This window comes from Monodelphis domestica, chromosome 1, assembly GCF_027887165.1.
Source record: "Monodelphis domestica isolate mMonDom1 chromosome 1, mMonDom1.pri, whole genome shotgun sequence".
Taxonomy (NCBI): Eukaryota; Metazoa; Chordata; class Mammalia; order Didelphimorphia; family Didelphidae; genus Monodelphis; species Monodelphis domestica.
This window is the reverse complement of record NC_077227.1, coordinates 22,915,633-22,929,070: the sequence shown is the minus strand read 5'-3', so window position 1 is coordinate 22,929,070 and position 13,438 is coordinate 22,915,633. Positions and strand designations below refer to the sequence as shown.

At 37.4% G+C, this 13,438-nt stretch overlaps 1 long non-coding RNA gene across 1 annotated transcript in view; it reads left to right on the top strand.

The window, feature by feature from the left end:
* The first annotated feature begins 35 nt into the window (after positions 1–35).
* Positions 36–13,438, top strand: part of LOC103095373 (uncharacterized) — a 39,974-nt gene continuing 26,571 nt past the window's right edge. Inside the window, exons 1-2 of the long non-coding RNA XR_460040.3 lie at positions 36–199; positions 960–1,015. This is a non-coding gene — a long non-coding RNA (uncharacterized LOC103095373). The remainder of the gene's footprint in view (positions 200–959; positions 1,016–13,438) is intronic.

Sequence of the window (13,438 nt, the reverse complement as noted above, 5' to 3'; positions counted from 1 at the left end):
AAACTTTAATATTCCTCTGGCCTTGTATAGCTCTTTTTTTTTTCTTCTTCCTGAAGCTGGGCCTCTGCTAGCTGCTTATTAAGTATTACCAAACAGTTATTACAGCAAAGTTAACACTTTGATTTAGCACCTGACAAAACGAAGCCTATTTGCTCCCATTTCTTCAAGCTCCTCTAGGAGTTTGAGGAATTTTGCAAAGGTATTTCTGGGAAACCAAGCCTGAGACAGGGCTTGGAGAAAGGATTGCTTAACCTGGAGATCCACAGGGGAAAGCTGGAGCTTCTCTGGCCAGTCTCTCTCTTGGATCGGTCTAGTGGACGATGGTACTTCCATCCATCCAGACAATCGCTTTTAATCTGGGGCTGAGCTTTCCCCATGCTCACTGGCCTTGAAATTGCCACAACAAACACCAGGTGTCTCCACTTAGCTGAGCTAAGGCTTTTGAGCAAAGGCCATGGAAGAAGGAAAAGTGGGAGCCACCTTGGCCTTTGGCCCTGGTTTAGCTTGACCAGCATTGGCCCTACCTGATTAGAGAAGTGGCAAATGGAGGCGTGGCACTGATGTTGGAGGCAGAGGCTACTTCAATCACTTTCTATATTGGCTTAATCTCAGCTTTGATCTGGTCTATCCACTAAGGAACTTCTTAATTGGAAGCTCCAGGATATGTCAACACTTGGGGATGACAGGGATGGCCAGAGGAAGGGGGGATCTGTTTGTGGGAAGATTGGATCTAAACAATGCCCTTTGCTTTACTCTAGTGATGGGAGGGCTAGCAACAAATGGCCTTGGATCTAGAGCTGATGCATCTAGGTAATGTCCAACTCAGAAGACTTTTCTGGATTTCAGAAACGATGGGCAATGGCTTAGTGCCCTCTCCACTCTCCTGACCACTTACTGGTGTATTTAAAAAAAAAGCAAATCCTTACAGCTCGTTTAATCTGATCCCCCTTGTTTTACAGATGAGGGAACCCATCTGCAAGACCAAAGAGTAAAAGCATTCAAGGTCACTTAGTTGGTAAGTATCAGAACTAGGATTCGAAATTGGATCCTCTGACTCCAAATCTAGTCCTCTTTCCACTTCATCATTGTTCCTCTTTTCTGAGAGTTTATATTTATTTTATTTATAGATATTTTTATATTTATATTTATATCACCTTTTTCCTTTCTGGTGAAGACTTTGAACACTCTTGAAATGGTAAAGGTGAACCTTTTATGTTGTTATTAGTCATTAGTTAACTAATTAATTATTATTCATTAATGACTTAAGATGGAATCATGGAGCCATTGATTGCATTATAATGTCATAGATTCCAGAAGGGTCCTCAGAATTTCATCTTGTCCTTTTTTGTTTTTCATTTTACAGACAGGAAAACTGAGGCATAGAAGGGTTAAGTGAAAAGATGTGTTGGTACAATTTTGCCCAGGAGAGGTGCTGTTTCTGGGAATATATGTTCTTCTGAGATAGCAGTGGGGAAATAAAGAGAGGACAACAGATAAGTCTTAATTATTTATTAAAGGCCCTGAAGAATGAAATGACTTGGATAGGGTCACACAGACAGTGGCTGGCAGAGAAGAGAGTGGAACAGATGTCCTGACTCCAAGCCTAGCACTCTCTGCTCTGCCATGGTGCCCCTTGACCACATATATTATTATGCCCATTTTATAGCTGAGCAACCTGAGGCAAAGAGGGTTGTGCAAGCTCACAGAGGTAGTTAGTGACAGAACTTGGACTTGATCCAAAATCTTCCCACTCCTCGATGGTCCAGTCTTTTTCCTTACACAATATCACACCCAAACTGGGAACTCAGCCATCACCTCCTCATCCCTCCTTCGTTGCTTTCTTCTCTGGGTCAAAGAAAACCTGTTAGTTGTTTACCCTGCTCCATTTGAGATGGGAAGTTTACCAAGACCTCCTGACCTGCCCAGCATCTCTAGGGAAGAGGGCTGTTAGCTGGGGGTTGGGCAGTTGTGCCCGGTGGCAGAAGCTTTCCTCTGTCCTCTGGCTTTCCTTTGTCATGTGACTCTTGGAGGGTTTTGTTTTCACATTGAAATTTTGCCAGATTCTTGGGATTTGTGTTTCAGTGCAAAAAAAAAAGTCACAGAACTCCATTCTGTTTCTCCTTACAAGTCCCCAGGGACCCATCAGTCCCCAAAGAAATTGCCTTACTGATCTGATACCAAGCCACTGGAGCCTTCTTAAAGTTTCTGGACAATGCTGGCCTATTGGTAGCCCTTTTAAAGGAGCATTCCTTCAGATGGGCTGGACGAGAGGCCAGACTTCCAGGAAGGCATTTCTGGGACAGGATTCTCTCTTACAAGTTTAAAAGAATTCAATTTTGATAATTAACAGCAATAAAAAAAAATCTGGATCCCCCCTCCCCTGCCTCCCTTGGGAGAGAGAAAGAGGGGGGCAGAATAAAAGGAAGGAAAACCTAACCCTGGTAACAAATATTCAAAGTCAAGCAAAACAAATTCCTACATTGGCTATGTCCCAAAAAATGAGTCTCTTTCTGTACTATGAGTCCATCATCATCATCATCTCTCCCTCTCTCCCTCTCTCCCTCTCTCCCTCTCTCCCTCCCTCCCTCCCTCCCTCTCTCTCTCTCTCTCTCTCTCTCTCTCTCTCTCTCTCTCTCTCTCTCCCCCCCCCCCCCTTCTCTTTGTCTCCTCTCTCTCTGGAGGTGGATAATAATATGCTTCATCTTGCTTCCACTGGAATCATAACTGGTCATTAGATGAACTATAGTTTCTGACTTTTTATTTAAATGAACTTTTATTGATATCTTTTGTTTTTTACATGGCAGCAGCTTTCCCAGTACCCGCCCCCTTGTAGAGGACTGTCTCATATAACAAACAGCGTTTTTTTTAACGACAAAGAAAAAGAGGAAAATCAGCATAAGTGATCAATACATTGAAAAAGTCTGGAAATATGTATGATGTGAATCACACATGGACCTTCCAGCTCTGCATAGGGGCTCTTTTTTCATATGCTTTCAAGTCATGATTGTTTTTCATAATTTTGCAACATTAATTTTTTGTACATACATATATATGGTTGTCCTTTCTATTTACATTGTGGTTATTAGATATATTGTTTCTTGGTTCTGTTTACTTTGTATCAGTTCATGTAGATTTTCCCATGCTTTTCTGTGTTCATCATGTTGAGAATAGCATTGTGTAGTCATTTCCTAATCAATCTCCTTCTACTTTGTTTCAAATTCTTTGCTATTATAAAAAGTAGTTGTATAAATATTTTAGAGTATATGGAAATTTTCTTGTATCAATGGCTTCTTTGGAGTATAAATCCAATAATGGAATCTCTGGTTAAAAGGTTATGCTCATTTTAGGGGGCAGCTGGGTGGCTCAGTGGATTGAGAGCCAGGCCTAGAGATGGGAGGTCCTGGGTTCTAATCTGGCCTCAGTCACTTCTCAGCTGTGCTACCCTGGGCAGGTCACTTCACCCCACTTGCCTAGCCCTTACCACTCTTCTGCCTTGGAGCCAATATACAGTATTGATTCTAAGACAAAGTAAGGGTTAAAAAAAGGATATGTTTATTTTAGCCACTTTATTTGTATAATTACAAATTGTTTCCCAAGACATTTGCATCTGTTTGTAACTCCACCAAAAATGTGCTAGTGTATCTGTCTTTTCACAACTTCTCCAATATTGACTACTTACTTTGTCATCTTTGCCAATTGGTTGGGTATGAGGTGCAACCTCGGATCATTTTGATTTGCATTTTTTTAATTATTATTATTATTATTAGTGATTTGGAACTTTCATGTGGTTATGATACTTTGCAATTCTTTTGAGAACTGTGCTTTGACCATTTATCTATTGGAGAATGACTTTTATATTTCATATTTATATATATATATATATTATTTATGTTTGTCAATCTCTCTCTCTCATGTGACTTGAACATCAAACCCTTATCAGAGAAATTTAATACAAAGTTTCTTCCCCTCCCCAATTCTACCACTTCTTATCCTCGGCTCATTAATTTTGAAAGGCTTTTCAGTTTCAATTAATCAAAGCTATCAGTTTTTTTTTTCTTTTGGTAATTGACTGGCTCTAAAATTGTTTGGTTAACAATAAATCTTCTGTTCATAGGTATGAGAGTCATATAATACATTGCTTCTCTTCTATATATTTAAAAAGTGTTATATTTATTACTTAGGTCATATGGCTATTTAGAATGCATTGTGAGATAGAAGGTATAGGTCTAAACTTAATTTCTGTTAGGTTGCTTTCTAGTTTTTTTCAGCAGATTAAGAAAAAATCAAATAGAGAGTTCTTTCCTAAGTAATTTATATTTTCCACTTTATCAAACACTGAATTATTGAGACCTGTTGTTGCTGATTCTCCCCTGTCTAGTCTGCATCATTAAAATACCCTTATTTTGTTTTAACCAATATCAGATGTTTTTGATGATTGCTGCTTTATAATATAGTCTGATGCCTGGAAGAACTATTCCCCTCTTGACCCTATTTATTTTCATTATTTCTATTGATATTCTAGAGCTTGAAATTTGTTCTTATTTTATTTTTTTATAAAGTATCTCAGATAATTTGATTAGTATAGCATTAAAAGTGTGAATTAACTTTACTTCTAATAGAGCCTAACCAAGAGTACTTAATACTCCTCCAGCCATTTAAGTGGTTTTCAAATTTCTTTAAGGAGCACTATAAAATTAAATCTATACAATTTTTTTGTGCACATTGGCAAGTTGATCTCCAGATACTTTTATGCATTTTATTTGGAATGAGATTTCCCTTTCTATTTTTATCTTTTTTGAATTTATTACTATTTGAATTTTTTGAATTATAACTATTAAATATAAATGCCATTCATTGAAGCCTGCAACTTTGCAGAAGTTATTGTTTCAATTAGTATTTTCACTTATTCCTTAGGATTTTCCAAGCAAACAGTTTCATCTCTTGGTTACCTATTTTTATGCCTTTCAATTCTTGTTCTTGTCTTATCATTATTGCTAGCATAGAACTCTATCAAGTAATAATGGGAATAGTGGGTATCCTTGCCTTATTCCGATATTTAATGAAAAATGTTTTAGTGTATGTCTGTTGCATAGTTTTTAAATAGGTATTTTTTATGATTAAAAAAAAAGTCCAACTATGCTTGTTCTCTTGTAGGACTTTTAGCACATATGAGTGTTATACTTTGTCAAGGGACTTTTATGCATCTATTGAAATAATGTTTTTTTTTATTTTAAAAATATGATTATGTTGGTTGTTTTCCTAATGCTGAACCATTCTTGCATCTCTGATATAAATACTACTTGGTCATTATGAATGATTTCTTAGATAAATTGCTTTTAGTCTGACAAGGATTTATGTAAAAAGTTGAAGTAATATTAATTAATGATATCAGTCTGTATTCTCCTTCTATGATTTCTCCTTCCATAATTTAAGTGTTAGGACTATATTTTTTCATAAAAAGATTCTGGTAGAGTGCTTTCTTTCTCCTATTTTGGAAATCATCTGTGTTCTATGGATGGATACTAATTGTTTTGTTTTTTTTAACTCTTATTTTCCCACTTATAATACTATGTATTGATTCTAAGGCAGAAAAAAAGAGCTAAGTAAAAGGGGTTAAGTGATTTGACCAGGATCATAGAGCTAGAAAGTGTCTGAGATCAGATTTGCACCCAGAACCTCCCATCTTCAAGGTAGCCTCTTTATCTGCTAAGCCACCTAGCTGCCTTTGTAGTGATCATTCTTTAAAAGTTTGGTAATTTTTTTCTGAGAAAACATCAGGATCAGGAGTTATTTTTTCCTTTCACAACTGTTTTTTTTTCTTCTGAGGTTCAGTTACTTAAGATCCCTAGTTGGTCTTTTGCCAGTGTGAGTATTTTATATTTTAAAAGATATTTCTCTATTTCCTTTGTTTTATCAGTTCCATTACCATGTAACTATGCATAATAGGTTCTCATTATGTTTTTGATTTCTTCTGATTTTGCTATAATTTCATGTTGCTCATATTTTTATTTGATTTTCTACCCTCTTCTTTTTAATCAAATTGCTAAATGTTTAAAATTTTTGAAATTCATTTCCAAAGAACCCACATTTAGTTTTATTTATCACTTTTATGGTTTTTAAACATTTTCATTTTTTTTAGTTTTAAATATTTCTTCTCATGATTACTTTAGGTCTTTTTAATTTTTTTCTTCCAATTAAAAAAATCCATATCCAGTTCATTAGTTCTTTCCTTTTCTATTTCTTAATATATTATGTTTGTGGGTATATGAGCTTTAGCTGCATCTTAGAAATTTTGGTATATGGTTTCATTATTATCATTTTCTTTATATAATTATTACTTATTTCTATGAATGGTTCTTTGACCTACTCATTATTTAGAATTTTATTAAGTTTCCATTTATATCTTTTTTTTGTTTGTGATTCCAGAATTGATGCTTATTTTTAAAAATTGTATTATGATCTATAAAAGAATTATAATTTCTGCCTTTCAACATTTGTTTGCAATATCTCTGTGCTATAATACATGGTCATATTTTGAGTCAAACTTCCATAGGGTGATAAAAAATTTGTTCTTTAGCAGTATCGTTTAAAATATGCCATGAATCTTTTAGATTTGGTTTCTTCATCAATTTTTCATTTTATACTTTCTCTTTTTTTTCATCTTCCTGAGACATCCAAAAAAAAAGGGTGACATTGAAATATCCTGTCACAATTGTGGGTTACTATTTCTTTCTTCTTGTAGTTCAGTTTGCTTTATGAATTTAGATGTTTTTGGTATTTGGAAAGCATAAGTTTAATATTAATAGTGGCTTCTTATCTATGGTTCTTTTCAGTATAATGTAGTTTGCTTGCTTACCAAGTTTATATTTTAATGTTTTTCCTTGTTTTATGACATGATTATAATCCCTGCTTTTCTGAATTCATTTGATGCTTACTAAATTTTATCACAGGCCTTCATTTTTATTCAGTGTATCTTTGTTTTTATAATTAATTTCTTGTAAGCAGGTGGTGGAGTTTTGTTTTCTTATGCAATCTCTCTATTTCATTTTATTGGATTGTTGAATCCATTTGAATTTAAAGGCATGAAAATTAATTTTATATTTTCTTACTTTTGCCTTTAATATTGCTTTTTTCCCCAAATAGGATTTTTCTTATCTTTTTTTTTACATAGACAATCTGTTATTTCTATTTAGTTATTTTAGTTTAACCAATTTTAAGACAATTGTATTCCCACTTGACACTCTTCTCCATATCCTCAAGCCCCATCCCCATCTTATTTGTTATTCCTTTTCTAGTTTTGTGTCTTCTCTTCCCTTATTAGATTGCAAGCTCCTTAAAGTCAAGACCTTCTTATTTTTTGGTATTCATATCCACAGTGTTTATCATAGTATCTAACTTTAGAAGGCACTTAATGCATGTTTATTAACTGGATAATGACTAATTTGGGAGTTTTGCTTATTAGTTCCTTTCTATTGCTTGCTTTTATCCAGTTATTTAATTTTGCTCCATTTCCTCCTTCTTAGTTAAATAGCTGAGTAGAATCCCCTTTTCTTCTCCTCCCCTTCAACTTCCTTTTTTTGGTTATTTCCTATTTCATTTTCTGTGCATTTTTCTAAAAAGGATTCCTTTCCCTCATTCTCTTCACTATTTAGTTTCCATTTCTGTCTATTCTAGACTGTTATTCTTAAATTCATAATGTATGTACTTATTTCAGCATTTATCCTCTTTATTTCTCATAGAATTAAAACTTTTGAAATATCTATTTTGGGTTTCTTCTTCTAAAGAGTTTCTATTGTTGTCTTTTGAATCTTGTGACTTCTTTTTCACTTTGTACTTCCCTCTTGGAAATAACAAATTGGGGCACTGGGTGGCTCAGTGGATTGAAAACCGGGCCTGGAGAGGGGAGGTTCTGGATTCAAATGTGGCTTCAGATACATCTTAGCTGGGTGATCCTGGGCAAGTCATTTAACCGCTATTGCCTAGCCATTACCATTCTTCTATCTTGATAGAAGGTAAAGGTTTTTTTGTTTGTTTGTTTTGTTTTTAAAGAAATGACAAACCACTAGTTGATAGAGAGGATATTGCCCCATCCTAGACATTTTTAATGCCCCGAATGTGAGGCTCATCACTTACCTTTAGTCTTCTTTCTTGGTCGTTATTTTTCCTAGTTTAGTGACTTGCTCAAGGTCATGCAGTTAGCAAGTTGAAGAATGGAGTTTAGAATTCAGATCCTTAGATTCCAAATTCAGTGTTCTTGATGCACTTAGTACAAGAGAGCTGTTCCCAAGGAGACGTGGTATTTAAGAATTAAATGGGGAAGTAAAGGCTTGCTAGTGGTTATAAAGTCACAGATTAAGATCTTTGGCATCATCTCATCTAAGCTCCCTTTTGTTACAATTGAGGAAGCTGATAGGCTGGCTAAGGTCACTCTGATGATAAGTATCAGAACTGGGATGTGAGCCCAGAATAGCTAAATTCGAAACCAGAACTCACTGTCACACTGCTATTAGGGTTCAAAGCAGGTAACAGAAAGTGGTTTTCAGAGGACCATCTTTCCCCATCTGTAAAATGGGTGGTCATTATCAGAGGACCAAATTTCCTATTAATCGATTAACGTTGTCCTCATGTTCAAGCGAGGTTATCTACACAAAGCAATTTATACATCTCAGAATACTGTATTAATGCCAGCTATCACCACCATCATCATCGGTCAACCAACTGACCAATCAAAATGTATCATTTTGGGCTCTGAAATTCTATTCTGAAATCTGTACAAGGAATGGAAACATAACCAGATGATGATACAGACTGACTCACATGCAATCAATAATCATCACTTAAATGTCTACTGTATGTTGGTACTAGGCTAGGAATACCAGGGATTCAGAGCCAAAGTGACACAATTGGGGGTGGCTCAGTGGATAGAGGATCAGGACTAGAGACAGGTTCAAATCTGGCCTCAGACACTTCCCAGCTGTGTGACCCTGGGCAAGTCACTTAACCCCCATTGACTAACCCTTACTACTCTTCTGTCTTAGAACCAATACACAGTATTGATTCTAAATGGAAGATAAGGGGGTTATACAAAAAAGTGATGCAGTCCCTGCCCTTGAGGAGCTTACATTCTATTTGATGAAGAGTAATCTGTAAAATGAGACTCTTGGGGTGGAATTTGATCAAACTCTGCAAAGAGAGGAGGGAATTGCATTAAGCCTCAAAGACCAGTCCAAGGAGGGGATTCTGGGATCTGGCACTAACCCAGAGTTAGTGTGACCAATGGACTGAGATGCTGGAGCTAGAGTGATCAGAGCACACTGATCCTGACAGTGTCACTGTGGAAAGAGATTCCTTAGAAAGTCCCAGCTTGTCTCTATAAAGCAATTCCTTGTGACTCCTAAAGGAGCTCATCTGGACCAGGCTCTAAAACAAGATTTTATTTTATTTATTTTTTTCACCCCACACCTTCAGTCTTGGAATCAGTACTGTGCATTGGAAAGTGTAAGGACTAGGCAATGAGGATTAAGTGACTTGCCCAGGGTCACCTAGCTAGGAAGTATCTGAGGCCAGATTTGACTCTAGGACTTTTTGTCTCCAAGCCTGCCTCTCTTTCCACTGAGCCATCTAGCTGTACCTGAAACAAGACTTTAAATAGGACTTCTTTTTTTTAAGTTTGATTAATTAATTAAGAATATTTTTCTATGGTTACATGATCCATGTTCTTTCCCTTCCCTCCTTCCACCCCCTCCTATAGCCAATGTGCTATTCCATTGGGTTTTACATGTGTCATTGATCAAGACCTATTTCTATATTATTGATATTTGGACTAGGATGGTCATGTAGAGTCTACATCCCCAATCATATCCCCATTGACCCATGTGATCAAGCAGTTTTTTTTTTCTGCATTTCTGCTCCCACAGTTCTTTCTCTGAATGTGGATTTTGTTCTTTCTTATAAGTCCCTCAGAATTATCCTGGATCACTGCATTGCTGCTAGTAGAGAAGTTCATTACATTTGATTGTGCCACAGTATATCTGTCTCTGTGTACAACATTCTCTTGGTTCTCCTCCTCTCACTCTGCATCACTTGCTGGAGGTTGTTCCAGTTCACAAGGAGTTCCTCCAGTTCATTGTTCCTTTTAGCACAATAGTATTCCATCACCAGCGTATACCACAATTTGTTCAGCCATTCCCCAATTGGAGGGCATCCCCTCATTTCCAATTTTTTGTCACCACAAACAGCACATTAACCAGAACTTCTAAGGGAAGTCCAAGTGGGAGGAGTAGAAATTCACAGACTCCCTATCATCATATTTAATAGAAGTCCTTCACTTTTGTAACAGTTCTTGCCTTGGGATGTTGGCTGTGCTGATTTCTGTCATCATCCTGGGGCTTCCAATTTGTTCTTGTAAACAATCTGGTGATGCTCATAGAGCTAACTAGCTGTTTTGGTGTTTGGTGTTGGGTACAATCAAAATTGTGTAGCACAAAGAAAAACTATATGAATCAAGATGAGAAAATAATATAAGAAGTAGTCAAGACAAATTCTTAATAATAGAGTGGAGTGAAATTACTATTGTGCTTGCTAGCTTCCTCTTTCAACTGATCATTTTCACTAACTAGATGCTAAGCTCAGTTGTAAATTTTTTTGTTCATTAAATTTTAGTGCCCTGGAGCAAAGCTCAGATGCTCTGCCTTAGTTAAGCCTCTGGACATGTATCCTTGGCCTTAGGGATTTCTCCTTTCCTAGTTCCTACAACTCATTGATTTTTAATTCTGGCTTTAGACACCAGGTCCCTTTTGCCTTTTTGGTTCCTGAGATTGGTTGTCTTTCTAATTTAGAGATTTGTAGCAACAAATGCTTCATTATATATTTCTAATGCTGCCACAACATCCTACAACTTGAATCTAGTGGGCATTTCCTCTAGTCTTCACTATGTCCAGATGAAAAGACCATACAAGAGAAAAGAATGATAATGCATGGATAGTGGAAAGAATCTGGGTCACAGAAGAATCTTTTGTGGTTGTTGTTCAGTCATGTCTGACTCTTCATGAACCCCTTTGGAGTTTTCTTGGCAAGATACTGGAGTGAGGTTTGCCATTTCATTCTCCAGCTCATTTTACAGATGAGGAAACTGAGGCAAACATGGTAAAGTGACTTGCTCAAGGGTTGCACAATAGGTAGGTATCTGAGGATGGATTTGAACTCATCTTCCTGACTCCAAGCCTGCCACGCAATCTATTGTGCCACCGAACTGTCTGAGTCCTGACTCTAACATTTACTAATTTTGTGAGCACAGGTAAGTGACTTCACCTTCTTTATTAATTGCTTTAGAGCTAGAATGGTGCTTTGAAATCATCTAGTCCAATCTCCTAATTTTACATAGGAGGAAACTGAGATGTAAAGGGATTAAGGGACTTGTCCAGGGTCATACAGGTAGTAAGTGATAGTAGCAAGGCTTGAACCCAGGTCTTTTGAATCCAAAGCTAGTGATTTTCTCATGGTGCTCTAACACACTCTTCACTGAACCTCAGTCTTCCAAGCTGTATATAGGGATGTAATACTTTCTGTATCTCCCATAATCACTACATTAAGACATCCTGATGTTTTTGATAGAAGCGTCTTGGCTTCATGAAGACCTTTGTTCAAATCTTATCTCTGACACTAACTGTGCTGCTATGGGAAAAATCACCTAACTTCTCTGTGCCTCTGGTTCCTCATCCACAAAATGGGAATAATAATACCTGTGCCACCTCACTGGGTTGTTGTGAGGTTCAAGTGAGATGATGTGCATGAATAATAAATGGCTACTGTTATATTGAAGAGACCTATAAGCATTAAAGCTCTTTACAAATCTCCGAATGCTATATAACTGTCAGTTATCACCATCACCATCAATCAACCAACCTAATTAATTAGCAGTAATTAAGATACCATAGAAAGACGAGTAATTTAAAAATTATTGGTATCATTTTGACAGCATCGTCATTTCCAAATATACGCCTCCCCTTCCTCTACCCAGAGAGCCTTCCCTTATAGCAAACAATAAAAAATAGAGAGGAAAAAGAACCAATAAAAAGAACCAGCTCCTCAAAATATTATTTTTAATTAACAAGAAGAGTGCTGTAGGTAATGGGATGTCAGTAGTCTACCTAGCCCAGACTGAGTGGTGGCTGAGATTTACAGGTAATTTAATCTTTCATTAAAGTTGCTCAGTCATAGATTGGCCCTCGGGAGCTTCCCAGAAGCCCATCCCATAACTTCTAGCTCCTTCATGGTCTCCCCAAAGAGTGATGCTTTTTGCTATTAAGTTCATTGTTCCCCCAAGACAATATGGACTTTGCCCACTTGAGAGCTGGGCACTCCATCTCCTGTCTCCGGCATTTTCAACGTCCATCCTCTATAGGAGGAATTCTATGACTTCTCTGGTTTCCTTCACATCCCAGCTAAAACTCTGACCTCCTGGAGAACAGAGACACTCTTTTGTCTTTCTTTCTAGACCTGGGGCTTAGTGCAATCCATGACACACATGAGGAGAGAGAGCATTCGAGGCTCTGAGAACAGCCAGAGAAAATGCCCAGAGTTGGGAGATGGAGTGACTTGTTGGGGAAACAGCAGAGCAGTGTCTCTGGATCGAAGAGTATATATTGGGGAAACAGATGAAAGAAGACCTGGAAAGATAGGAGGGAGTTGCGTTATGAAGGGCTTTGAATACCAAACTGCAGATTTTATATGTGATCTTGGAGGTGATGGGCAACCCCTGGAGTTTAGTGGGTCACGTGGTCAGATCTAGGCTTTAGGAAAGTCACTTTGATGGCTGAGTGGAGAATGGATTGGAGTGGGGAGAGACTAGAGGAAGGCAGACTGACCAGTAGCTATTGCAATAATCCAGGTGTGAAATGATGGGGGCCAGGACCAGAGCGTGGTCATGTCAGAGTTGAGAATGGGGGATGTTCAAGAGACGTTGCAATGACTGCAAGCCTTGGTGACGGAGTGGATATGGTGGGGTGAGAGCTAGGGAGGAGCTAAGGAAGTCTAGATTGTGAGCTGGCATGACTTGACGGATGATGTTGCTCTGGACAATATTATGGAAGTGAGGAAGTGGGGAGGGCTTAGGGGTAAAGAGAATGAGATCGATTTTGAATGCGTCTATCAGATTAAGTGTTCCGTACTTATTGGCTATGTACTGAATTTCTTCATTGGGTTACAATCCTAAAATCAATCTCAGCTAAACAGGAAGCCTCTTAACTGGCTTATGGAGAAATAGGGAGGAAGTAGCATACAACGGGTTTATAGATGGAAAAATGTTGACCTGGTTTTCAAAAGAAGGGATGAGAATGGAGTCCATAAACTCTAGGCCAGTGAGTCAGACCTCAGGCCCTGGCAACATTCTCAAAGGGGTTGTTAAAGAGGTGGTTAATGAACATCTAGAAGATGGAAT